This window comes from Phyllostomus discolor, chromosome 9 (assembly GCF_004126475.2).
Source record: "Phyllostomus discolor isolate MPI-MPIP mPhyDis1 chromosome 9, mPhyDis1.pri.v3, whole genome shotgun sequence".
In the NCBI taxonomy this organism is placed as follows: Eukaryota; Metazoa; Chordata; class Mammalia; order Chiroptera; family Phyllostomidae; genus Phyllostomus; species Phyllostomus discolor.
The window spans coordinates 6,164,193-6,191,144 of record NC_040911.2 but is presented as its reverse complement, the minus strand read 5'-3'; the positions used below and the strand labels follow the sequence as shown (position 1 = coordinate 6,191,144).

Here is a 26,952-nt window from a genome sequence, read left to right as displayed (position 1 = left end):
GCAGCTGTCACAGTACAATTGACCCCCTTTTCCTGCTTGGTCCCCCCTCCACCCTCTTCCCCGCCGGTAACCACTCGTCTGCTGCCTGCTTCCCTGGATTTGTTTTTCTTCAGACTCAGTATGCCAAAGCAGGGTCTCTGAACATAATGTTTTGCTTGAACATTATGGCATTCTTTGATGATTGTGAATGTCTCTTACTGATTAATTAATGCAACACATTTCTGACAACACCACTTCCGTTTTACCAGAGCTAGAACTGTATTTGAAGGGAGATAAGAATTCTCTTTGTGAATCACATGAGACTCTTCCAGAGGGCCTGCGTCATTGCAAAAGAAGTCCATTCATCGTAAGTTGTGAAAAGGTCCGTTTTAGAACATTTTGCTGGACTCTCAAATGAATGGTGATGTGAGCTGGCGATGAAGACTTTAAAAGTATGGATTATGTTTAAAAAGTATCAAACTCCTTTCTGGTCACTTTGGTAAAAGTCACTCATTTCTCGCATCTGTGAGCTTTCAGAGGCATTGCCAGAAAGAAGGATTCACATGGGTTCATTAAATTCCCTATGTGTATGTTTAGTCCTCGATCAGATACGCCTCAGCAAAGGTCAGGTCGTCAAAGGTCATCATGTTAAAGGAAGTCTCGCCATGACAACAAAATGTAAACGCTCCATTTCCTCACACCCATCAGCATGGTTCTCAAACATGAGGTCGGTGGCAATGAAACCCAATCTAAACAAAGTAGGTGACAAGAACTATGTGTCCGTCTAAACGGTATAACATGTTAAATATTCTATAACACCTGAAATGTAGCATAACATTGGGAGACATCGTAAGAGTGTGAGTGGCAAAAAATTCAGTGTCAATCTATATTTTATGTAGATTTATTATAGAAAAATAGTAACAATTCTAAGGAATGCATAGGAGGCATATAAAGAATAAAATATCAGATGATTTCTAGATTTCATAAGCTGGCTGTTTACTTAAAATTAAGTAATTCTACACTTAATTTTATAATGATTATTCCTTTTTGAAAAATACTTTCATTGGTTGAAAAATGTGATAGGCAGAGATAGTCACATTACATTAAAATTTAAATATTTTAAAATATTTTTAAACTATAGTCAACATACAATGCTACATTAGTAAGTTTCTATGATTCTATTGACTATATTCCCTATACTTTATAATAGATCCCAGTGATTTATTTTATGACTGAAAGCTCATAATTCTTAATCCCCTTCAACTTTTTCAAATAAAAAATTATAAGCATGTATATGTGCATACTTGTCATACTTAAACAGCTAAAGTATTTAGATTTTAATAAATATTTTATATGAACTTGTATTATTTTATTATATTAATTGATATTGCTAATTACCAAGAATGTGTATATTACTAAATTTGCAAGTATTCAATTTAATCTAATTTTTTAGATTTTTATTTATTTATTTTTAGAGAGAGGGGAAGGGAGAGAGAAAGAGGGGGAAACATCAATGTGTGGTTGCCTCTCACATGCCCCCTCCTGGGCACCTGGCCCACAACCCAGGCCTGTGCCCTGACTGGCAATCAAACAATTATTGCCTGGGTACACAGGCCTGCACTCAATCCACTGAGCCACACCAGTCAGGGCTGCAAAAATTTGTATATAAATAATACATTCTGTACAGATATAGAAATTCAAAAAAGTGAATTCATAGATGTATAAATTTACAAACTCTAAAGAAAAAACATTATCATTGTATTTAGATATTTTTGTTGTTTATCTCTTCATATTCTAGATATACTAAATCCCTTTGTTACAAATTTACTAAATCTCTTTGGCAAAATTTCATTGAAATACTTTATTAATATTAGTAACCTAATTAAAAGCATTTTCAACAAATTAGAAACAATTTTATTTATCTTTCAAATTTGTCATTTTCTTAATATACAATTTTATATCTTTCAGATTTGATAAGATAACCTTTTATTATATGTAATGAATGTAATACTTGCTAATTACATGTATACATATTCCAATAGGTATGTGTTTATGCTCATAATAAACTCAGTAGTTTACTTTTAATAGTATTATTAATATAACATTCTTAATTCTGCATTTTGTTTATAAAATTTTCGAATGTCTATGGACAGTTTGATAGCAAAAGAAGAAAATTAAATACTTGCATGTCAGATGTGAAAACAGATTGTTCTTCAAAGAAACATTTAACTTTATTCAGATATGCAGAAAGCACTACACTTAAATCACTTCCTAAATATAAATCATTTATTATATTAAAATATTTACACTGTAAATAAATATTGGTTCTCATAATTTCAAGGTTGACAGTTTTACTACAAATATCATCTGGTAGTGTGGAGGTAAAATACATGATAGATTAAAAACCAAAATGCTAGAGAAAGGAAAAGATACAGTGGTGATACATACCTCCCGGACACACTGTTTTAAATATTCTAGATATAAGCAACTTTTTCTCAATCTGAACGATAATGATGGCTAATTGAGACACATATATTTGTCTCAGAGAAAGTTCAAAATACACGTCACCGTTTTGAAGCATTAGAATTTTTTCTTTCCTGGGAAGCACACACAGGCGAAGAGCTTTTCAACGTACTCTTTGGCCCTCTATTCATTAAAAAATAATTTATATAGTTCAGTGGATGCCCGATTATCCCATTCTTACCTATGTCTTCAAATTCCCGCAGCACCAAAGAAATGGAAGTTCCAAATTCCCGTGAAACACATGAGGAATAGTGTTCTTCTTTTGCTTCCCTGGCCTCTCATCAGACTTGACTGAGTCACTTTGCTCCAGGCTCCGGCTTTAAGCGCCACGACACTAGGTTTGTCACTGCTCACTGGACGCTATTTTGGGTTCTCCGAGTAGAGCCTTGGACACTGAGCCCTTTGTGTGAAACATCGTAAGGGCACTCTGGTGTCCACTCTTAGTCTGGGGTTAAAATGCAAGTAATTACAAGCTCCAGCAAGTACTATGAACTGTTCGTATTCTTTCCCCTTTTCCTAACAACGAGCAAAAATAAAATAGAAATGAAGGACTTATCGCCTTGAGGTGATAAAGAGGGGATTCAACTTATGTAAGAGGATTCTGCAAGGGGACAGCACATGCCCTCTGCTTGGGAACTAGCTGATGAGACAAATGATCGATTTAAAGGAAGCACAATAGTTACCAAAAGGAGAAGAGCTTTTGCACTGGGTCTTTGCCCCCTGGCTGCTGCTTAATTCAGCCTTTCTGCTCGGGAATCAAGTCGAATACAGAAAGCGAAGGCAGTGTCTAAATTGTAATCCTTCTCTTTTCCTGAGTTCATTGCCTACCTACACATGCTGATTGTAGGAAATTTATCATTTGATTCTGCCACACACATTATTTTTGTAAAATACATAATGTATTTTTCTCATAATGCTGTTTTCTCAAGCTGCTTTTAGTTAAAAATAGTTTTCAATCCAAATCAGAGAGAGGTTAAGAAATACGAACAGTGTCTAAAACTATGAATATCTACACAACAATATTGTCAAGGTTTATAGATGCAGTTATTGAAAGGAGATGGCCTCAAATTCCAGAGATGTACTTGAGTCCTGCAATATTGGGATGGTAGGCATGCTCGTTGCTTTTTTATGATAGCAAGTAAAGGATTACAATGAATGCTGTGAGAACCAAACACACTGTGTTCTGATGTGTGCTTCCTTCATTTTTGAATTCAGAAATTGTACCAGTTCCCATTTGTTAAATACATGTTAGGTACTTCTGTAATGTGTGGCAGACCAAATAGAAATAAGGTTTATCTCGTAAACATTTACAAAAGAATTGGGGTCAGAACACAACATGAGATCTATCCTCCGAACAGAAATTTTAAAGTGCAAAACACTAGCGTGGTAAACGACAGGCACGAGGTTGCACAACACATCTCTGGAACTTTATCTCGTAGAACTTTATGCGCATTGAACATTTTCCTGTTCCCCTCGCCCCCGAGCCGTCAGCCAGCATTCCACTCCCTGCTTCCAGGAGTTTAGCTAACTTGCATTGTTCCTAATAGTGGAATCATTACATATTTGTCCTCGTCACTGGTTTGTCTGACTTAACATTATGTCCTCAGGATGCATCCAGGTTCTGGTGTTTATGGAAGAATGTGACTTTTTATGGGACGTTGCTTCTTGCTTTGATACAGTTTCCAGACCCGCTTTGGAGGGCAGTTACCCTTTTCCAACCTGACAGTTCCTGTTCCAGGTGACGTCCTGAGGGCTTATCTTCCCCCACAGAAGGGAGCAAGTGCGGGCCTGCATTTGCTACACCGATTGTTACAATGCCACTGGAAGGACAGTCAAGACTATGGACTACAGGGAGATAGGATTAGGTTTTCTAAAGAATGTGCAGTTCAGTACTGCATGTTCTATGTAGATTCTAGCAAACCAGGGTCGGGCAGTTGACTCTAGCTGTCAGCCAACAGTGTTCACGACAGATCTGTGTAAAGTCACTTTTCTAAAATCTGATAATAAAAATAATTTTCTCTGTAGATAATCATTAGATGTCATTCTTTCCTAGTAGTCCAAAGTAAGTATTTTGTTTTATGTTTAAGAGATTCACGTATCACACTGATAAATAGGAGAACATAAAACGTTTTCTAAGAACAAAAACAGCAAACAAAACGCTCGCTACTCCATGTGCTTCAAACAATGGTAAGCCCTTTTTTGTCAGACTCGGTAACACTTGGCTCCTAGTTTAAAAAATCTGTTAAACATGGCAACACTTCGTATACCCTTAGACGATTTATCTTTTGAATTCTAGTTGCAGCAGTGTTGGTCTGATATAATTAAAATGTATCTGTTCATAAATACATACATGTCATCTTTTATTTCTCTTTTGTTTTGTTGCTGTGGGCACACCTTCTCTGGAGCTCTGCATCCAAGGAAGAGTTTTCTTCATTAAACTGTAACCTAACCCCCATGACAAAGGAAATTGGCAATACCTAACTACCTAAATAACAAAAATGTCCATTCTATAAGAGACATACTTTAGCCATTGGCAATACAAAAACAATTTAAAATGCTGGAATCCAGAAATAGAACTCCAGAAATGCAGAATTATCACTGTTGATTGTCCTGATTGTCAATCTATTATCTATCGTCTTTACTTTCGCAAGATCGGGTCAGAGGTTAGAGTGATAAAAGACACGTAAGACTCTGACCAACCGCTTCTTGAAAATGAAAGGCACAAATGGTTTGTAAGCATCACAAAGGAGCGAAAACAAAAAGAAAATCCCATAGAATCATCTGGGAGAAGAAGAAGGTCAGCGTCCACTGCACGTGCGGTGAGATGTGAAACACGTGTGTTTGGATCAACGCTGAGCATGGGAGGCGTGTGGAACAGAACAGCTCATTTGCACACGGAGCGAACCATACACGTTGATGCCCTGTGTATTGCTTAAGCTTCCTGAAATGCAATAGTACCTCTAAAACACTGCTACATTTTCTAAAGATTGTACGTATACTTGTGAAAAGAAAAATCCTGCTTAAATGTATATATTTAAACTAATGAAAGCTAGTCATTGGAAATTAGTAGTATTTGAACATTAATTAAATGGCAATCTTTCTCTACATCACAAATTAAGACACCCATGTGCCAAATCCAGCTGGCCCCCCATTGATATAGATCAGGTATGTTGGAACTCAGCCATTCACATTCGTTATGCAAGGTCTCAATTGTCTGTAGCTGTTCTCATACTATCATGGCGGTGATGAGTCCTCCAATCGACTCTTGACCTAAAAAACCTAAAATAATTACTATCTTGGCACTTACAGGGAAAGTTGACCAATTTCTGCTTTGTTTTGTGTAATGTAGTGCCTTTTAATATTTATAATACAGTGTACTTGAAAATTAAATTATACATGTGATCAATAAATATATGTATAAATGTATACATAAATATACAGAAATCTACTCAGCAGAAATGATCTTATTCTACATTATATTTGCTGACAGTGGATTGATTAATTACTATGGTTAAATAAAACAGTGTTCCTTAAAGATAGCTTTAATATTTTATTTTATTATTATATACACATGTAGTTTAATTTAATATATATTATATGTAATTGTACTATATATGTGTGCGTATATATGCATATATATATATATATATATACATATACATACAGTTGCAGGTGGCAAGGCAGTTTCTCTAAGCTATTATCCTCAGAATAGATCTCTGCATATTTTCTTTTTTAAAGCACATTCATCATGTGTCTAGGTTTTCTTATTTGTATCTTAAGAGTGAAGGAAAATTTAAAGAAACATGAAGACCTATCAGTCAAAGAATTGTAATTCACTTTTTTAGGGCTGTTTTTTAGGTTACAGCAACCGCGAGCATGAAGACCGCTCGTCCCAGGGCCCCGGCCCTGCCCATCCCAGCCTGGCCCGCTGTCCGGTCCCGCGCCGGAGTGGTGTGTGTCTTCATTCTAACCGATGAACCTATGCAGCGCATCAACCGCTCTCTCCCGAAGTCCCGAGTCCCGAGTCCACACTAGGGTTCGCCCTTCATGTTGCTCATTCTATGGGTTTGGGTAAATGTGTACTGACCTGTCTCCACCATTATAGCATCAGACAGCATGGGTTCACTGCCTCAAGGTTCTCTGTGCTCTCTGCCCTTCATCCCCATCCCCCCACTTCCCCACCGGCCACCACTGATCTTTTTACTGTCTCCATAGTTCGGCCTTTTCCAGAATGTTGCATGGTTGCAATCATAAGTATGCAGTCTTTTCACAATGGCTTCTTCCGCTTAGCAATATGGAGTTCAGATTTCTCCAGGTATGTTCACGACACCATAGAGCATTTGTTGTCATTCCTGAATAATATCCCATTGTCCGGATGCACCACAGTTTATCTGTTCTCCTACTGTCCGGCATCCTGGCTGCTTGCAAGTTTTAACAATTATGACTAGAGCTGTACAGGTTTTTGTGTGGACACAAACTGTTGCTATTCGATGTTAATGATTTTTAATCACTATTTTAAAGTGTTTTTATTTGCACCCTTTAACGACATTTTAATATCTTGATTTTAATAAGCATCTCTAAAAATTCATCTTAATTTTGACAAAAAATGGCCTGTGCTTTCAGACACATATTATTAGTTATGTTTTGTAAATCCACATGTTCAATAATAAGGAAGCCTGGTGTTCGTACTTTTGCAAGCACACATAGCCAGACCTTTGGAGGCACACAGTTGCATGGCTGAAAGCCAAATTGTGCTCACACACTAGAGCACTGTGGCGGGGTCAGAGCAGTCTGCATGCAGGAGAAATGGGACGCTTCAGTTTTTCCACTTCTCAGTACACATGGAATGATCGTACTCTGATACAAGTTATTCATACGTAATGTCGTTTAATCCTCACAGCATTCCTCCCACGTGGTTGCTGGCCCCCTTACATTTGTGTAAACATAAGACAAATAGCAGAGCAGCTTCTGAATAGTTTTTTTAATGTCAAAACCTCTGTTGTACTCACCTTACAACATCTCTTCTTTCCTGAAGAAAACATGCAATTTTTAAAAGAAACACTTCTTTAAAAAATAGGGTCATGCATGTAAGTTCTTTGGCTTCTCCATTTCCGGTACTGCTCTTAACACCCCCTGTCTATTTTATACTTTGTACCTCTTAATCCCTGCACCTTTTCCCTCATTCTCTCCTTTCCCCTTCCCAGCTGATAACCCTTCAAAATGATCTTCCTATCTATGATTCTGTTCCTGTTCTGCTAATTTGTTTAGTTTCTCTTTTAGATTCAATTATTGATAGTTGTGAATTCGTTGCCATTTTAATGTTCATAGTTTTGATCTTCTTCCTTTTCTTATATAGTTCCCTTTATTGCATATAATAATGGTTTGGTGATGATGAACTTCTTCAGCTCTATGTTGTCTGGGAAGCACTTTATTTGCCCTTCCATTCTAAATGACAGCTTTGCTGGATAGAGTAATCTAGGTTGTAGGCCCTTGCTTTTCATGACTTTGATTACTTCTTGCCAGTCCAGTCTAGCCTGCAAAGTTTCTTTTGAGAAATCAGATGACAGTCTTATGGGAACTCCTTTGTAGGTAACTATCTGCATTTCTCGTGTTGCTTCTAAGGTTCTTTCTTTATGTTTAACCTTTGGCATTTTAATCATGCTGTGTCTTGGTGTGGTTGCCGGAGGGAATAGGGTTACTGGGTAGAGAGGGGCAAAGGGAAAAGTCTTCCAGGCCCCTGTCATAGTGCAGGAGATACACTCATGAAAACTGCAGACGAAAGCCCCACAGTGGGGCCACGTTCTATCTAGTAGAGGGACACAGGGAGTGGACAAGATCAATTAGTAAAACACCTAGGACACTAGCTAAGCAAAAGTGCTGATTAGAAACATAAATCAGATGAGAGGATTAGCTAGTATTGTCATGGAGCAGGACACACAGCATTCAATACAGACATGTCAGGACAGTTCCAACCAGGAAGGAGACAGTGGGCAGAAAACACTCATGAGGTGGGGGAGTGTGCTCTGTAGTTATCTCGCCAAAGATGAGCTTAGATCCAGGGATCTGTTAGCCTAAAACATTCGAGGAACATCAAGGAGCCTGTCACGAGTGGAGTGTAGAGAGGTGGACACAGTAGAAGGTGAGGGGTGTGTGTGTGCACGCACGTGTTCCCTTTTGCACGTGGGGGCAGGCCTCGCTGGCAATTTTAGGTTATTCAGCTTTGGCAAGAGTGCGATGGTAAGCTATTGGAGGGTTTTAAATAGAGAGAATATGATCTAATGTACGTTTTAAAGGACCAACCTAGTTTGTGCCTGGAGGTTAGAATGTCACTGTCCATGCTGGAAAAAGGGGTGAAACATTTTAGGGGCTGTTGTACACTCAGCATCCAGCTTCCCGATCTCAGCAACCTTGTGAAGCAGGAGTCGAGTGGTCAGGCAATTTGAGTTGCCAGGAAAGCCAAGGTTTTCTGTTTGTAGCTATGCTCGAACAGAGTTGCATGGAAGTACAGGAAGAGCCAGGGCGGGTTGTAGCAGACCTCGTGACGTCCATGGTGGGAGTTCATACTTGTCCTTTAGGTCTCCAAAACTGACCTGGTTACTCTCTCCCTCTCTCTCTCTCTCTGTTTCTCTCCCACTCAACACTGAATTGCATCATTATCTTCTTCTTTTTGAGTAAGGCTTTTCTCTCCCTCAGTTTTTGCTTATGTATAATTTATCTTATTCATGGCTGATTGTTATACCTGTAAGTTCTTAGTAACACATTTTAAACTTCTACTAGTAAATGCTTATTCTCTTACTGCAGGCTTATCTGAACTAACAAGGACAAAAATTAGAGCAGAATTAAATAAAATAAAGGACAAAAAGACTATACAAAAAACTAATGCAACAAATAGTTGGTTCTTTGTAAAGATTAATAAAGTTAACAAACTTCTGGCTAGATTCACTAAGGCAAAAACTAAAAAGACTCAAACAAAATTTTCTTATTTTGAAGAGTCTTCTGAAATTAAAGAGAAGTTACCACAGACTGCAGAAATACAAAGGATCATTCAAGAATACTGTGAAAGACTATATGCCACCCACTTCAATAATCTAGAAGAAATGAATATGTTCCTAGAAATATGTAAACCTCTTACACTGAATCATGAAGAACTAGAAACTCTCAGTAAACCAATCAGCAGTGAAGACATTGAAACAGCCATGAAAAACCTCCCCAAAAGCAAAATTACAGGACCGGATAGCTTCACTAGTGAATTCCACCAAACATTCAAAGTAAATTTAATACCTACCCTTCTTAAGGTCTTCCAGAAAATTGAAGAAGATGCAATATTTTTTCTGTTAAAATTTGTAAGAGCTATGAGTAGTCTATGTACATTAGCAATGGTCCTACAGTTACTTATCTTTTGCTTTACTGAATTTTAGAAAGAGAGAGGAAGGGAGAGCAAGAGGAACACTGATTTGTTGTTCCACTTATTTATGCATCCGTTGACCAGGGATCAAACCCACCAGCTTGGTGTTTCCGGATCGTGCTCTAACCAACTAAGCTACCTGGACAGGAGCTACTTTATCTTTTGGAGCCATGCCTCTAGCCCAGCTTTCAACGGCAAAGGGAGTCGTACCCAAACGATGCTAATTCTCCTGGGCATCCCTTCCAGCAGCAAGAGAAAAGGATGCAGTGGCCCTTCTAAGCAGTATGGAGCTTTCAGGCACTGTGATATATGTCGGTTGCTAGTATTTTCATTCTCCTACCAGACATAAGGAAGCTGAAACTCAGAAAATGTCACACACTTGGAATCTTTTGCAGCCAGATTTCAAGTTTCTGTCAATCCAATGCCAGAAGTAATGCAGTTTCCACTCTATCGTGCTGTCTTATATTTAGACTGCTATCGAATGTCTTTACAACATGCATGTATTCAAGGAATGTTGAGTGTTACTCTGTGTGAGGCACTGTGGTAGAAGTAGATAAAAACAAACAAAAATCAAAAAAAATCCCACCACACTCTTTCTCTACAAGAATCAAGCCATCTCTTAGTAAAAGGGCCTTGCATGTTTCAGACTCTCATACATGCTATGACGTATTTTTCACAGGGTACTACAGGAGCACAGGAAGATGTGGCTTAATCTACTGATGCTTTACAGACGGAAGTGCAGGGGCACTTGGGAAACTCCCCAAAAGAGATGGTGCTTATGTTGACCTCCGTGGACAAGCAGGTCTACTTACCTTAAGAAAGGTAGTCTAATCCCTGGCTGGTGTGGTTCAGTGGACTGAGCGCTGGCCTGCCAACCACAGGGTCACTGGTTCGATTCCTAGTCAGGGCACATGCCTGGTGTGCAAGCCAGGTCCCCAGGGGTGGGGGGCACAGGAGAGGCAACCACACATTGATGTTTCTCCCCCTCTTTTTCTCTATCACTTCTCTTCTGTCTAAAAATAAAATAAATAAAATCATAAAAAAAGAAAAAAGGCAGCCTATGTGCAATACCACTAAGAATGCCATCTTAATGGAATGCCTAAAAAACTGTCACACTTCCATGCTGGCATACTGGCATTCCAGATTTTGAGCTGGATGTTGAAAAATGTTAGGAGTTAAGCATGAACATATAAGCAGAACAAGAACATGAAGGTGTTTGACTTAGCTGTAAATACACTAATGTCTTTTGAGAAAGGATCATTTGGCTAAATCTGAATTTTAGGAAAGTGATTTTGGTCACAGTAAGGAGTGCCGTTTAACAGTCAAGGCAAGATATTCTGTTATGAGTCTATTTTCGTAATTCTCACACAAATGGATGAAACATAAAGCCATGGGCAAAAACGGTGGTAAAGACATGAAAATGACGTGTGTCCAGATATTTGTCATTTAGGCCCTTGAAGATGTGCTAATTGTAGGTAAATGAAAGGGAGAAGTACAGTGTTTTGTTTTGTTTTGTTTTCCACAGGTTTCTGGATTGGCCAGTTGTGAGAAGTGTGTCAAAAGGAAAAAGAATGAAGTGAAACAGTTGGGGATAATATGTTTTGGGTACGAACAGAAAATAAAATAAAATAGAAGAGACCGGGAGAAAAGGAAATGGTGTTTTAGGGAATGTTGCCACTGAATTTGTAGTCATTGTGGGAGCTATTGAAAACATAACACCCTTAACTCTCCCAGTCTGGGGGCTTGGTGCGGTCTCCACTCATTTGTGCTTCTTTGTAATTTACATCGGCAGTGCTTTGCAATTTGGTTTTGACTACACTCTGTTAAATGGGTTTATATGGTTACATAGAGCTGACATTTTAACTTGGGACCTTGCTAAATTCAGTTATTAGGCATAGTTGCTTTTTTGTATATTTCTTAATATTTTTATGTAAATGATTCATTTATAACAGACTTTTGCTTTCTCTTTTCAAACCTTTGAATACTTTGTTCCCTTTACAGACCTTATTGGATCAGACATTCAGTACAATGTGGATACACATTTTTGAGAAGAGACATTCTCGTCATGTTAACTGTCTAAGGGAAAAACATTCACTTTTCATGATTACGTTGAGCATGTTTCTTTTAATTTTTAGTATACTGAAAATTATCATGAATAGATAATGTCATTTATCAGTTGCTTTTCCTATACCACTGAAATGATCAAAAGTGCATCTTTCTTTATTATTTCAATATGATGAGTTACACTGATGGATTTTCCAATGTTAAACTACCCTTGCAGGCCTATGAAAAATCTCACTTGTTCATTATAGACTAAGACTTTGTTATACTGGAGGATTTGACGTGGTGATATTTTGTTAAGAATTTTTGTCTATGTAAATGCCATGTAGTTTTTCTTTCCTGTGACTTTTTTTCCATGCTTTGCTGTCAGAGTAATGCCGATCTCATATAAATCACTGGCATTTGGTTATTCCTTCTCTGTTTTCTTAAAATATTTGTCTATGTATGGTGGCATTTATTTCTAAATGTTTGATAAATATCACCAGTTGCTTGCTGATTATATAGTTGAAATGTTTCTTGGTGAGTGAATTTTGAACTGAGAATTAAATTATGTGAGTAGACATATGACAACTTATTTTTCCTCTTTTTGATTCAGATCCAATAATGTTTGTATTTTGAAGAATCCATGAAGTTCATTCAAGTTGTCAACTTTATTGTCATACAGTTTTTCATAACAGACCCTTATTATCTACTTATTATCTATAAAATCTCTAGAGCCATCTTTTCTCTTCCCCATTATTAATAAGAAGTGTTTTCCCTCTCTCTTTTTTCTCTTTCTTTTTTTATTATAATCATTGTTCAAATTAAATGATTGTTCAAAATACTCCTTTTTACTCCCAATCCATTCCCCCCTCCCACACTCCCCACTTCCCTCCCATTACCACCCTCCCCTTAGTTTATGACCATGTGTCCTTTAAGTTTGTTCCTGTGAGCCCTTCCCACTGACCCCTTAAATTCTTTTATCATGGAGGTTTATCATCCTGCAGGTTATCGAGGCCAAGTAACCTCCTCAGAGTTGCACAGAGAGAAAATGATAATTTCACTAATCTTAGGCAGCTTTTGTTTCCATTGTTTTTCTCTATTGTTTCTATTTAATTGATTTGCATTCTTATCTTTATTATTCACTATTCTCTACTTATTTTGTATTTGCTTTGCCAGGTTTGGAGGGTGCCTCTCAACTAGGCTACTTACATAATTAGTTTTATACCTTCATCATTTTTTGGTTTGAACATTGAAGCTGTACAAATTTTCCTGTGAGCTCTGCTCTGTTCTACTTCCATGTATTTAGACATCTTTTTCTTTATCTTTTTTTCAAAATATTTTCTAATATAGTATGCCAAATTTCTTAATGATCTTTAAAGCTTTAAATCAATGCATGTGTACACACACTCATATACGTTAGGTTGCTTACTTGTTAACAATAACACATAAAATAACACATATGTCTAATAAAATTAGACATACACATGTTATACTTTTATATTATGTATATATTCTACTTTTAGAATTTATCATTGTTATTTGTAGGAGATTTTGCCCACACTTTAATCTTGGATTAAATTACTAGGAGCCTGGCACTTGAACTTCCCTATATCTGTGCACTAAATAATATAAGCCAATTATATAAAGAAAATGTAAACTAATATTTATTTTACCTCAACTACCCTAATATATTCTTTTTGTATAATTATATATATAAAGATATATGTTTCTCCCATATAATTGTTTTAACTAATCCTCACAATCGTCCTATTAGGTAGATGTTTTCCCCACGTTTGGGTTGAGTACACTGCAGGTTAGAGAGGCCAAGCGACTCCCTCAAAATCGCACAGAGAGAAAATGATAGAATCGAAATTCAGGCTTCTGGAGTATGATGCTTCTACCTGCAGTCTTAATCTATGGCTTTTAAAGTTTTCGTACAAGTGACTAAGGGGTTGTTTTGATTGTGTATGAGAAGGAAAGAGTAAATGGGGCAGACACAGGCCGTTCGCTTTCCAATGGTCCTGCTTACTCAATGATCAGAAGAAATCTGGATGTGTATACTACAAACACATGTAAAGTGTGGAACCACCCTATCAAAAAGGACAACAAACACCATGAAGCACCATTTACTAGGATCTGAAACTACTCTGTCACTTGAAATACAGGCCCCCTCTAATGCACCTACTGTCAGAGCTATGGTTGCACGTTAAAGACTTTGGAGGTACTTTCGTACTGATATCCTGTGATCTGAGCCCCTGGCATGTGGACCACGTGTGCTGCCAAAGTTCAATGCCAGCCCTTGACACAAACATAAACACATGACTCAAATTATTTTGAACACTTCCCTGTAAAGAACACTTTCTGTGTGGTGGCTTTGAAAGATTAGGTTAGTGGATAAAGACACTAGTTACAGTTCGTGAAATATTTCCAAAGAAACTCCAGGTTCCAGCCTCCTTCCCCAGGCCTGAGATTAAAAGGCCTAGACAGGTGGCTCAGGGTGGGTCCTGTGTGACACTGTTGGAACAGTGACAGCTCAGCTCATAACATTCACATGTCCCTTCCTCAAAAGCAATGATTGCCTTAAAATGATAAAATAGCATTGGCCAAGTGTTCACAATTGCTTGTTTCCGGCCCACTAATTTGTCTTGACCAAACATCCCTAGAAATGCTCCCCTCCCAGAGTCTGACTCGCCTGCCCTTAAACCTAGAAGCGATAACTCTATCAGCCCCTGGAAATCAGCTGACCCGGACATGTTTCCTGTCAGACGCCACAGGTCACGTCCCTGGGTTGGCTAACTTCCCCGAGAAATATCTGTTAATCTTTGCTTTGCTTTTCTTACGCTTTTTTCTTTCTCTTTTAAGGGACTTTTATTTTATTTTGAGACACTGGCATATTTGGTTTTTATCCATTTTACCGAACTTATTGAGATGACATTGGTAGACCGAATTCTACAGGTTTCAGGCCCACAGTTCTACAGCATGTCATCTGTACACTGTGTTGTGTGTTCGCCACCCAAGTCAGGTCCCCATCCACCACCATTTCTCCCCACTCTGCCCTCCTCCGCTGGCATATTTCTGAAATTGGAGAGTGCTCCCTGTGTTACTGACTGAGACAGAAATGAAAAATGTCATGAGAACCAATAACAACAACAAAGAGAAGCTATCATAACTATATTTTGAATTAAAATGTAAGAGGAAGAGACCGTATGTTAACATAAGACTTTTCAATATGGCAATAGCAATGGTTAATATATATCGTGGTTTTCTCTGCTCAAAACATGCCTCCTCTGAACTGATACATTCATTTAACAATTCATAGAATCAAACTTATATTTGTTTTTATGGCTGGGGAGGACATATACAGAAACTCTATGTCTACCTCGAGCTATATTTTTAAGTTCTTGCATTATTTACAAATAATAAAATTGGGCATAGTAATATCAAAAGGGACAAAAATGAATAAAGTATTTTCTCATAAAGCACACACAAAAAAACTCTGGCAGATCTATACATTAACCTCGCAGTACTTTGTGTTTAGTTGGGGGTGAGTTTTGTCTGCAGGGTGACCGCCCCACAAATTCACCCCCATTGGCATAACAGGGGAAACTTTCATCCAAGACACCAGAGGGTTATGTTTAGGACTTTTCATAGACTCAAACTAGTTCCCCTCGGCAACCCTGGCCTGCTGATACATGTTATAGAATTCACCAGAACACAGCTGGGATATTCATGGGAAACAGTAATGAAGTGGATTTTAGTGTCAGTTAGGAAGTCGGTGAATGTATAACTCAAATACATTGATTTACAGGCTCTGTTTCATAGCCACAGCATGTTCTCACCCCTCACGTTAAAGCCACGGACCTCTCCCACTACAGGGGGAGCGTGCCTGAGTGGATCAGAAGCACGCTTTCTACCAGCAGTAAACATTCATGTTTAGACACTGACTTTCATGTCGATGGCCACTTCTTCATGCCTCGTGACCCGGAGACGTATCAAGGATGTTCTTACTAACAAACGCTGCCTCTTTTTCTGATAATTCTGTGCTTCCTCAGTGATACAAAACAGGGTGCCCAGCCAGATCATATCTGGGTCTCTGACCCACAGAAATGTGTGATGATCAAGGGCATTATTCTAAGCTGCCCACTATTGGTGTAATGTGTTCTGAAATAACGATCACGAAGACAGAAACGGTCTAGAGACTGGTGTGACCTGCTTTACCAAGTGACCACATGAAATCTTACATCAACACACAAAATTAGCTGTACTTATTCTACTTATAAATGCATTATCTACACTGCTACTACAGTATATAAACCTATAAAGAAAGGCATTTCTTTTTCTTTTATAATTATTTCATTGTTGTTCAGTTACAGTTGTCTGCATTTTCCCTGCACCACTCCCCCAACCCCAGCCAAACCCACCTCCCTCCCTCGCTTCCACCCTTTCCCCTTGGTTTTGTCCATGTGTCCTTTATAGTTGTTCCTGAAAACCCTTCCCCCCATTGTCCCCTCCCACCTCCCCTCTGGTTATTGTTAGATTGTTCTTAACTTCAATGTCTCTGGTTATATTTTGTTTGCTTTTTTTCTTTTGTTGATTATGTTCCAGTTAAAGGTGAGATCATATGGTATCTGTCCCTCACTGCCTGGCTTGTTTCACTTAACATAATGCTCTCCATCCGTGCTGTTGCAAAAGGATACTCCTTTCTCTTTACTGCATAGCATTCCATTATGTAAAGGTACCATAGTTTTATGATCCACTCATTTACCGATGGGCACTTAGGTTGCTTCCGGCATTTGGCTATTGTAAATTGTGCTGCTCTGAACATGTTCTTTTTGGATTGGTGTTTCAGGGCTCTTAGGATATAATCCCAGTAGGGAACTGCTGGGTCTAAAGGCAGTTCTATTTTTAGTTTTCTGAGGAAATTCCATGCTGTTTTCCACAGTGGCTGCACCAGTCTGCAGTCCCACCAACAGTGCACCAGGGTTCCCTTTTCTCCACAGCCTCTCCAACACTTGTTGTTTGTTGCCTTGTTCACGATGGCCATTCTGACCGGTGTGAAGTGGTGTCTCATTGTGGTTTCAACTTGCATCTCTCTGATGGCTGGTGATGCTGAGCATCTTTTCACATATCTCTGGGCCCTCTTTGGTACGTCTTCCTTGGAGAAGGGTCTGTTTATGTCTTTTGCCCATTTTTTAATTGTTTTTTTTTGTCTTCTTGGAATGGATTTGTGTGAGTTCTTTATATATTTTGGAGCTCAAATGCTTGTTCAAGGTATCATTGGCAAATATGTTTTCCCATATGGTTGGTTCTCTTTTCATTTTAATGCTGTTTTCTTTAGCCATGCGGAAGCTTTTTAATTTGATGAGGCCCTATTCATTTATTCTAAGAAAGGCATTTCGTAATCCATTTCAAATGTACCCATTCTTTTGATTATTCAAAACTTTAGTTAATTTTATAAAGGTCAGTGGCCCTCTACATTACTTTTCTTTTAGGTACTCATAAAGGGTACATTTTAATGTGACTTATTTCCTCTCCAGGGGCACTTCGTCCTTGGGGTTCTTACCATGTGGCCCAGTTACAATGCCCTGGTTTGCGGGAGGCGGGCCACGGAAGGCAGCCGAGAGCGCTGCTGAGGCTGGTTGTACTTTAGAAGTAGCTGATCTTGTCAGATTTTGGTAGTGCTTCTCAAAATAATGTTAAGAAAAAAATGCATAGAGTGGGATCAGGGTTTAGATTTTAAAGGAAAATGTTGCAAAGTGCAACAAAGGTTATTTTAGTTCAGAAATTTAGGTTTAGTTCTAAAAGTTATAATTCAGAACTTCACATGATAATGTGTAACACATTTTCAAAGGCAACTGTCCAAGGTAACTTTGCAAAGGACCTTTCTGTCCCCAGGGCACCAATTAATAGCTAACAAAACAGTGCCTCGTGCAACAAACCCTTCACGGAAATCATTTTTGGTAATTCGGTGAAAGTTGGAAACATATTAAAGTGTTTCAAGGAACCTCGTTATGACCCCCTGTCATTTTCTCCTTTTAATAGTTCTGTTGAGGATGTTTTCTTCCTTTTAAAAATGCAAACCATTTATCACTGCCATGCCGGTGAGGGAGCAGGATGATAGTTTTCACACTCGGCCTGTTTCCCATCAGGTAGCTGAAATTGTTAAAGGATCTCCAGAATGGTTTTATGCCTGTTTTTTTTTTCACTATGGAGCTTATAAAACCAGCTTTTTGTCCATGTAAAGACTGAGTCAGTGCATGGAACTATGGCTAAAGAATTGACCCAGGGCCAATTCTAACCGACCGGTGGCAGGTTAACCAGTCTCTAAGATGTGGGCATAGAAAAAGCACTGAAATAGGTTTCAACTGTGGCTCTTCCACATTTAAGATATGCAACTAACACTTGTTGTGCAACTTGTTGTTTTTGTTATGTGTAAAATGGAAAGGGTTGTCATGAATATTCAAATACATCATATAAATAAAGTTGTTACAGGCACCCGGCTCATGCTCACAAATTGTCACTTTTCCCTTTGCTAAAAGCAAATATTTTGCTTGATTGTACTATAAAAGATTAGGTGGTATTTCAAATTGATTCTAACTAACTAGCTTTAAAACTTTGTGAGGGTATATTTTTTATAAATGTCCTTTAGTGAGAGAAGGAAGAGGAGACACATGGGTAAGAGCACTGTGACTCTAGACTCCGCCCATAACAGGAGGGAGGGGAAAGTTCAGAACACCCGGTGTTCTGCATGAACCTCCCTCCCGTCAGCCTCCACAGCACCACCGTCAGGAGGGAAGAGGGTTCCAGATACCTGCATGACCTGGAAGGACCTCAATGTCTCTATTTTCTACCCACCATCCTGAGAGCCTTAGCACCCCATCTGGGGTCATCGGGTGAGACGACCTAACTTAACCCTATTTATGGCATGAGGACTCTGAGACCCCCAGATTGTCCCATTACCAGACCTCCACACCACAGAGCTGCACCCGTCCGTTGTCCTTCCTGGAACAGTCTGTTGTTAGCAAAATTCCTCCAAACACTATTGATGAGTATTTTATTCAGTTGCTTGCTCTAAACAAACTTAGTTCTCCCTAAACATGCTACCTCCCAAGCAGCCTTTCCAGCTTCTTTGCCTTCGCACACTCCTAGAAGTGAGTACGTTGTGGAGAACGGCCATGAACTCAGCTACACCTCGCACAGCTCTTCTTGACGCACAGTCAGCTCCAGAACCTGGCCCGTTTCTTCTCTTTTGAAGATGTCAACTTATTACACTGCTACTCTCTCCAATGAGACTTTTCAGTTCTCTCTAAGAAGATTCATCATAATTCTTCACCATTTCTACACAGAGGATCTCAGTACTTTGAATTCTTCCCCTCCAACAGCCTTCACCACTTCCCACTAACCTTTTACCAAACCCTAGACCTTGTCTTACCAATAAATGTTATGTATTCAGCATCTTATTTTCAAACTTCACATTTTATCTTTCCATCTGACAACTCTCCAGTGCCCAGTGCCCACAATCCTGGACCACAGAGGGACGTAGGGTTCACTCAGACACACTATTTCCCGTCATCCCCTGCACTCCTGTTTGCTCACCCCACCCCAGCTCCACCGTCCCGTGCTGTTCATCCATCCCAAAGGCAGGCACTCTGCTGCTCCAGCACATTTGTATGTGCTGGTTCACCTGCACTTGAGTGCCTTTTGCTCTTTAAAAACCACATAGCTAAAAAAAAAGGGTCACGTGCAGGCAAACTGTTGTAATGAAGAAATGGGGAATACTCCACTGAAATAAGGAAAGATTCCTCTATCGAGTTTAAGAGCAGTGGTGGATGGGGCTGGACAGTCCTACAAGCAGGAGGTAGTCCTAAGATGATACTGACTTTCTGGGCTACCAACAATCATGCAAAGATCAGTATACCTGTATACTCTAAGCTAAACATTTCTTGAATGCCGCTCATTTACTTGAACTTCACCAGGCTAATGAATGAATGTTCTTTTGCAGGTTCTGATAGCTATATCGAAATCACCATCTGTGTCCCCCTCTGGAGTGTGGATCTTGTTTAGAAAGTTTTAGACACCCACTACGCATGTGTGAAGCATCGACTTATAAATGGTATTACAAAATCTAACTAAAAAATATTGGGTTATCAATTAAAGAGACTAACATGCACTTAAGTCTCACCATGTACACGGAAGTAATTATTCTATGGTAAATAAACCAGTCTTTTAGATCCATGCTAACATTATTTGGAGTCAACTATAGTCAATGAAAAGTCAAGAAAAGTGTCACCTCTCAGATGCTTGCTGAGGATTTATAGGATCTGCTGGGCTCCATCATCCAAGAAGCAGAGGGCAAAGTGGGATTAGATGTGTGATCATTTATTGGGGGAAGTGCCTGGGGTGGAGGATGGTGAGGGATCAGAAGTTGCCGGGGAGAACCGTGGGGCCACAAGGCCAGCATGATGCCTATGCAGGGAAATGGGGCGGAGAGGGATTGGCTGGAAGAGATACAAGACTGCAGCACCATTCTGGTGAAGTTACGGTGTCTCCCTGTGGGTCAGTCACTCAGAACAGCCCGCCAGGGGAGTCTCCCGGGAATGGGCCGGTCCTCCCAGCTCTGCCCCCATCAATCACCGGCTGGGAGCAGCCCGAGTTGGGGGGTCAGGACTCCAGAGGGCTATTAGTGGGGACTGTCAGTCACCTACGTCATCACAGCAATAAATCGTGCCGGGAATTCTCATGGCCACCACAAGGACCATTCTGGGAGTTCACAGGAAGGTTTTCCTTTTAATTTTTTTGCCTTATAAAAATGTATAGACACATAAAATAAATATTAAGGTACTCTCTTGGTAGATGTTTGTAAAATGAAGTCATTTACTTGATCACCATTTGACTTGTAGGAGCAGCCTGGACGAAACAGCAGTAATTAGAACGCGTTCGCATCCTCGTTTTATGTCCTCCCCCCCCCACGCCCCCACGCCCCCCGCCCCGAAAGCTCCACCAGGAGAGTGAGATGCCCTGCCCCCTTGTCTAGGCTCTCTCCCACTGGGGGCAGTCACTTCCCATCAGCACTCGGGCACGTCAACAGGGGCTTTACACCTTTGCTGCAGAAGCGACAGTGGAACTAAAATTTAGGAATGGTAAGTTGAAAGGATATTAAAATCTTGGAATTTTCTTTGAACCTAGGAAGACAAGCTCTTAGACTTTCCTAAATCATCCATCCTCTGCTTCTTCCTCTCCTGATTCAGCTCTTCCAAGTCCTGGCCTGTGCTACCGTTGTGTATTTATTATAATTTTCTCTGATAGCTAGAATTGTCCAAGTACTCTCTCTATAGTGGATGGTACTTTTACCAACATTAATTGGACTTCCTACTACAATGATTACAGTGCACTTCACATAGGTGTACCAAGTTCCTGTGTAGAAGAACAAACGTCTTGCATTCGCTTGAATGCTGGCATTTGAACTCTCCAACCAAATAAGAGGTGCTTGACTTAGCTGTGTGGCACAAAGCATTAAATTGTCCTAATGTCATCCAAAATGTTCCATAAGGCACCAAAAACATGAAAGCAGTTCCGTCTGACACTCCACTTGACAAAGTTGGCAGTGGGCCACGTGGGCCTTCCCCCCGGAAAACAGTGCGGGCCCAGACGGCATCATGCACCATGAGGCTTTCGGACATTCCGGGTTTGCTTCCAAATATTTGCATGTTAAAGTCACATCTGATATAAACAATCCAGATCAAAAATAAAATTATTCTTCAGAAATTTATTTCAACAGCATGAAGAAAAACACTGAGACAAAATATTCATTTGTGTTCAAACCAAATTGATGTTTATGCAAAAACTGAAATTTCAGCTATAATTCCATTCATAAGAATTAATTTATGTAATGCTACTGGATCTCAACCTCACTCACAGGTAACCAACTGTCATAAATACTTAGTAAATCGAAGGGCACTTCCAGGGTTTTTAATCCTAATATCTGGTCAATTCAAATATTATTTGGCATATAACTTTATTGGAGAAACATATAACACCTTTTTAATTAAAAAGCTGGTAGTCTCTTGATAAACTAAATTTAACTTTTACTGCTCAACATTGTTTTGATCTGTCTTAGTAAATTTTTGCTTTCACTAAATAGTATAACTAATGAATTTAAGTTCTGGGAAGCAACTTACATAATTATAGAGGCTGATTTCCATCCAAGAACATACATTTTTTTCCATTTCACTACCCTTTCTGAAACATCTCCAGAACATTTACATGTTAAAGAAATCTGGAGTAAAAAGATTTCTAACCCAAACCAGTGAGTAGGGGTTGTTTTCTTCACCAATAAAACGGATAGCTACCATGAAGCTCTATTTTCTGTTCTGTACTCTCTTGGTGGATATTTTGCAATTGCTTTACCAATTGCTTCTCACTGGGAATCACACGTAAATGGGAAATGCACTACCTAGGTTTTCGTGTCTAAAAACAACATTGTCACTGGGACAAAAAGTATGCAAAATGTATCCCTTCAACATTTTGCACAAAATGTATGACCTCACCAATCTGCACAGCCGTCCTGGCATGCAGGCGCTCAGGGCTGCTCGCTTACACTGACGTCCACGGTGCACTCTGTCTTCCTGGAGCAAAGCCTTCCTTCCCTAAGGCAGCACTTTCCTTAATGTGGACCACAGAAAAAAGGGGTCCGAGGCTAACAACTTCTTCTACGTGCAATGATAATTAAAGAGGCACGTCTGGATAAAATAAAACGTTATTATTAGATTGTGACTAATGCTTTAATAATTAACATGGGAAACAGGGCTGGATAAAAATATGCACTTTCCCCTGTCTTGAGTAATTTTCAATAAGTTGTATTCATCCGGCTGTAGCTTAAAAAATAATATATATATGTGTAACCTTACTGGCTTAAAAGAGAGCAATTCCTTCTAAAACCACATTTCCTGAAGGTTGGTGAGCTGGGGTTCGGCGTTGTGCACGCTCTCGGAACTCGAGTTCGCAGGGCAGACGCTGTCGGAGTGGATGGCTGCTGTCAGGGGCGTAGGGAAAGACGGATGGGCTGCGCACTGGTTCTTTCCTTTCACAACTGGACCTGACAAATGTCGTTTCTACTCACATTTCATGGGTCTTCCATGGAGCAGGGCAGTGAAATCACATTAGTTTCTCCGAAGAAGAGCCAGCAATACTGGCGGGACCGCTCTAGCGGTACTGCAGGCTGCCTCCCTGAGCTCCGGATAGTCACTTCCTCTCCTGACTGTACGCAGACACGCTCTCACCCGCTCCTCTAGGAAACAATGCAAGACTCTCAGGCAGTCATTGATATCTAGGTGTTTTTTTTTACTTTTACCTTTATTTTACTGTTTCTCTCTCTTTTTAGATTTTATTTATATATTTTTAGAGAAGGGGAAAGGAGGGAGACAGGGAGAGAAACATCAATGCATGGTTGCCTCTCATGCACCCCCTACTGGGGACCTGGCCCACAACCCAGGCATGTGCCCTGACTGGGAATTGAACTGGCAACCCTTTGGTTCACAAGCCAGAACTCAATGTATGGAACTACACCAGCCAGGGCTTATTTTATTGTTTTGAATCATCATTTCCAGGTATACGCCCTCTCGGTCTGGAAACCTACACATTACCAAGACAAGTTTTCTCCAAACTCAAACAAACAATATGCACTAGTAGAATAGGCACAGAACCCACAATAAACTCCTGCACATAGAAAGAAAGAAGACCAAGTGCACAGGGCAGTCTCATACCAACCCTGCAGTCTTCCCCGCAGGCAGGGCCGGGCCTTGGCCTTGGAGGTGCAAGGTGCTCTGGGGTCAGGCCTTCATTGTGCCCTGAGCAGGAGTTGCCCAGTCAATTTTTCTCTGTATGTGTTGGTGTCGTATTCCTGCAGGGATTTTTTTTTTATTCATTATTCCCCCCCAATCATGTCTAAAGTGGATGGAAGGCTATACCTTCATGGGAGTTAAGCATCTTTCTCAGCCCTTTTCCCTCCTCTAGTCACCTGGACCAGAGGAACATTTTAAGTCTAAACAATGACAGTTTGTGTTGATCTGAGAGTTGTAATGATCTGAGAGGTGGATATTCTGGCATCTCAGCTTCCTAAAAACCTAGTTGGCCTCTGCTCTGATTCTAGTCACATCCATGTGCTAAGAGCTAGGCTCACCTTCTTTCTAAAATCCACTTCCTGAATTCGCTGTGTATTTTATTTTCTAATTCCCACCCGAACGATAATCAAGTACACAGTAGACAGAATTCTAAAAAAAAAAAATTTTGGCAAATAATTAAAATTGAACGCATATAAAAATAGTTGCCTTGAGTAACATCAGATCACTTTTTATGAATGGACAGTTAAGAGTTGACTTTGACTGTGACCAGAAACAGCCATGAAGGTGTAAATTTGCACCAACCAGGAAGGCTGAATTGCTGATCTTCTTTGTGTTTTTATTAATATCATCATAGTTATTGTTTCAGGTTTTATAAGGAAATAAGTTTCCAATATGGAATTTTCTTCAGTTGACTATTCGCTTTGAAGCTAGTGATTTACAATTTTGGATGCTGGCATTGGATCTTTAACATAATTGCTGCCAATTATAATAAAAATTGGAAAGGTAGAGAAATTTTTACCATGTGGTTTACTCAACAACTATAACTGTAAATTCAGCCAGATGCTAAAGGACCATGATTTCACATACATGGAACAGACATGGTGAAAACATTGATCACGGGAAACATTTATTTGAATATGTTTTTATCATTTGTTTAATTTTATTTTGTTGTTTTAGCTTTGATTACATTGTGAATTTAAGCTTGGCAGTTAACATTATTTGACTCACCAAAAATCCTTGTATCTAAATGCTTTCCAATGATTAAATAAGAATCACAAATTTATGTAAAAGATTAAGACTGCTCACTATTTAAAAAATAAATTCAAGAATAAATTTTTAAATGTTAGGAAAATGCCAAAATATTGTAATTAAATTTAGTACTGGTAAAATATCAGAAAGTGAGTATAGAAGTCTTCTCTACCTCCTCAAAATTTAACAAACAGTTGTGTAGTATGATCTTCTATGTTAACTGATTATCGGGATTTGCCTGTGAAATTATATGGTACTAGAATTTTCGTCCTTATAATTAAACTAAAACTTAAATTTATCCAATAGATATAAGACTAGTCCAATTATTCGTTTTAAGTTGATTTTTAAAAAAAAATTCTCACCCAGCCCTGGCTGGCGTAGCTCAGTGGATAGAGCTTGGGCTGCGAACCAAAGTGTCTCAGGTTCGATTCCCAGTCAGGGCACATGCCTGGGTTGCAGGCCATGAGCTCCAGCAACTGCACATTGATGTTTCTCTCTCTCTCTTTCTCCCTCCCTTCGCTCTCTAAAAATAAATAAATAAAATCTTTTAAAAAATTCTCACCCAAGGACATGCTTAAAGAGAGAAAGAGAGAGAGAAACACTGATGTGAGAGAGAAATGTTGATCGGTTGCCTCTTGTAAGCTGCCTGACTGGGGATCAAACTCGTAACTTAGGTGTGTGCCCTGACTGGGAATCGAACACCCATCCTTCTACTGTATTCAATGATGCTCCAATGAACTCAGCCACCTGGCCAGGGCTTTAGCTGGTTTTTTAGTTTGTGTTATTCACATGTTTGTTCCTTTGCAACTAAGTGTTACATTTATTGACATACAACTTTCATTATATTTACTTCAGAAGGCTAAGATAAATTAATAAATTAATGGATATCAAATGCATTTATTAAGCTGTAAGTTCCGTGCAAACACTAGTTATCTTAGTCACTTGGCATCATACATCTAAATGGTGGGAAACAGAATTGCTCTTCTTAAGCCAGGGTTCTCAACCTTGGCACTCTCGACATTTGAGGCCAGATACTTCTCTATGGTGGGGCTCATCCTGGGCACTGCCAAATGCTCAGCATTGCTGGCCGCTACCCCAGATGCCAGCAGCAACCTCCCCGCCACCCCACAACAATGAAAACCAAATGCATCTCCAAACCCTGCAGACCCTTCCGCAAGGCAAGCTCACTGCTGGTTCAGAGCCACTGTCCCAGGCTGGAGGATGCGATGAAGCATCCCGTGATGCAGTGTGTACGTTCTTTCATAAATAGATGAGACATATATTATTGCTCCATATATTTTGGCTTAAATAAACAAAAAAAGTTTACTGCAATTTGACCTTTCCAATAACCTTTTTAGAAAGAGATGTTTACAGATGTCTTGGCAGTCGTGTGGGAATAGCGGGGAACGTGTCATTGTTGGGATTGAAAGTCCAGGTGAGAACTCCCTCCTCTGTCCTTTCCTGAGTGAAATAAAGATAGAGACACTCTAATAAACTGAAAACACCTGACCAGCCAACGTTCTCTGTTTTTTCTCCTACTTTTACAAATATCAAACTTGAATAGAACCACATTTTATGAAGGGATCACCGAAGTGCAAACTAACTGAGGTAAGTTGTAGAAGGCTATGATGGTGAATACAGGACACTCACAATTTTGCTCTTCATCTTTCCTGTTATACAGCAGCCTCGTGGTGGTGGCTTATTTTTAGAAGTGTAAAAGGATGCATTCAATGTGACCTTCCCTATACCATGTGTTCAGAAAATATGACACGCTCTGGGGAATTAATGGCATATCATCACCATTACCCTGGCAAACACATCAATGCTGTCATTTGTACTAACCATAAACTGGGTGTGGGAAGGATACTGAAATGAAATTGACATTGACTGAAAGTTAAAATTACGGCCCCTCTCACATATGCCGACGTGGCTTCCTCATCTTAACAAGGCATTCATTACCGAGGGGCAGGCTGACGGATAGGTGTTTGGTGTTTACGGACCATCTAAAAAAGACAAAAGCTGCAGAAAACCTGATTAAGAGTGGTCTAACTAACATTTCATAACTCCTATGCACTGATGCATTTGTAGAACTTCTCATCTTGGTGGAAACAAAGCTGATGGGATATCAACTGC

General features: G+C 39.5%; 1 protein-coding gene across 3 annotated transcripts in view; it reads right to left on the bottom strand.

The window, feature by feature from the left end:
* CDH19 (cadherin 19) overlaps positions 1 to 10,769 on the bottom strand; it is a 55,012-nt gene extending 44,243 nt beyond the window's left edge. Inside the window, exon 1 of one of the 3 annotated variants that reach the window (XM_036010157.1) lies at positions 10,720 to 10,769. The gene's annotated coding sequence lies outside the window, so the exon portion shown is untranslated. Of the gene's footprint in view, positions 1 to 2,683; positions 3,036 to 10,719 lie in introns of those variants that run through there. The other 2 variants (XM_028524697.2, XM_036010158.1) reach the window with 2 other exon arrangements.
* Between the last annotated feature and the right edge of the window lie 16,183 nt (positions 10,770 to 26,952).